At 36.8% G+C, this 1,914-nt stretch overlaps 1 pseudogene; it reads right to left on the bottom strand.

The window, feature by feature from the left end:
* Window positions 1–272: 272 nt before the first annotated feature.
* Window positions 273–1,304, bottom strand: LOC129031591 (histone-lysine N-methyltransferase SETMAR-like; annotated as a pseudogene).
* Window positions 1,305–1,914: the final 610 nt, after the last annotated feature.

Genomic DNA, 1,914 nt, shown 5'->3' with positions numbered 1-1,914 from the left:
ACGACTGCCACAGCTCCAGACATCGTATTCTCACACAGCATGTTCCAAAGTAGGAAGAGCCAGAAGGGGAGAAAAATCTTCACCTTCTTTAAGGCCCTCTATTTTTAGGAAGGAAAATATTTCCCAGGAACCCCCTGTTAATTTCCCTTAAGGTCTTTTTGGCTAGAATTGGGTACCATGACAAGGAACATAATACTATTAGCTTATTGCAAAAGTAATTGCAGTTTTGGACCATGAATTTAAAATCATTATAACTAGGCTCAAACACATCTTTAATAACCAAAATAGAAACCATTAGAATCAACACATTTTTGCCAACAAGAAATAAGTTTTATTCCTGTAGCATAAAAATCCATGTTTTGGGATTTGATGAACTCTTGGAAAGCATTTTCTGCATCCTGCTGGTTGTGGAAGCGGTTTCCCTGAAAAAGGTTGTGGAGCTGCTTGAAGAAGTGGTAGTCACTTGGCAAGAGGTCAGGTGAATATGGCAGATGAGGCAAAACTTCGTAGCCCAATTAGTTCAACTATTGAAGCATTGGCTGTGCAACATGTGGTCAGGAGTTGTTGTGGAGAAGAATTGGGCCCTTTCTGTTGACCAGTGCCAGCTGTGGGCATTGCAGTTTTTGGTGCATCTCATCGATTTGTTGAGCATAGTTATCAGATGCAATGATTTCACTGGGATTCAGAAAGCTGTAAGGGATCAGACTGGCTGCAGACCACCAAACAGCGACCATGACCTTTTCTGGTGCAAGTTTCGCTTTGGGAAGTGCTTTGGAGCTTCTTCTCGGTCCAACCACTGAGTTGGTCATCATCGATTGTCATATAAAATCCACTTTTCAGGGCATGTCACAATGCAATTGAGAAATTTTTTGTTGTTTTTGCATAGACTAAGAGAAAACAACACTTCAAAATGACAAACTTTTGTATTTTTGGTCAGCTCATGAGGCACCCACTTATTGAGCTTTTTCATCCTTACAATTTGCTTCAAATGCCAAATGATCCTAGGAATGGTCAACGCTGAGTTCTTCGGCAGCTTCTTGTATAGTTCTGAAAGGATCAGCTCGGATGATTGCTCTCAGTTGGTTGTTGTCAACTTCCTGTGGCCGGCCATTAGGCTCCTCATTTTCAAGGCTCTTGTCTCCTTTCCAAAACTTCTTGAGCCACCACTGCGCTGTATGTTTGTTAGCAGTTCCTGGGCCAAATACATAGTTGATGTTGTGAGTTGTCTCTGCTGCTTTACGACTCATCCTGGACTCAAATAAGAAAATGACTCGAATTTTCTTTTCGTCTAACATCATTTCCATAGTGTAAAATAAATATAAAATAAACAGCAAGTAATAAATCATTAGCAAAAAAACCAGAAAGCAATAAATGGGCATTAAAATAATATATAAAATAACTACATTTATTTAAGAATGTATTCCAATATCAAATGGCAAATTTCAACAATGCAAAAACCGCAATTACTTTTGCACCAAGCAAGTATGATTAGACTAGGTCAATAATAATTCATTTTTATTATTTTTTAAGACTGAGAACTTTGTTGCCAATGAGAAAATTGCTGTTGCAAAAATAAACAAGAGTTTGCTTCCCATCATGTATCTGTTGTACAGCATTGCACATGTGACCTTTACCAGGTTCTATCATCTGGAGTGCACTGTAATATAAACACACAAACAAGCACATGCACAGATACATATATTATACATATATTTCTATATAATGCCACAAAAATTATATATATGTTTATATTCCTATACTTTATAATGCCACAATTTTTTGCATTGGATGTTCTTACAGTATTAATAATGTTTATTGGTTACATAAAAACAATTTTCAAATATTACATGATGTTTGCCAATCTGTTTTGGAATTTCTTCTTATACATTTTTTCAAAGTATGGAATGGCATAGG

Source organism: Pongo pygmaeus, chromosome 11 (assembly GCF_028885625.2).
Source record: "Pongo pygmaeus isolate AG05252 chromosome 11, NHGRI_mPonPyg2-v2.0_pri, whole genome shotgun sequence".
NCBI lineage: Eukaryota > Metazoa > Chordata > Mammalia > Primates > Hominidae > Pongo > Pongo pygmaeus.
The sequence above is the reverse complement of the archived record's forward strand: the minus strand, read 5'-3'. Positions and strand labels throughout refer to the sequence as shown.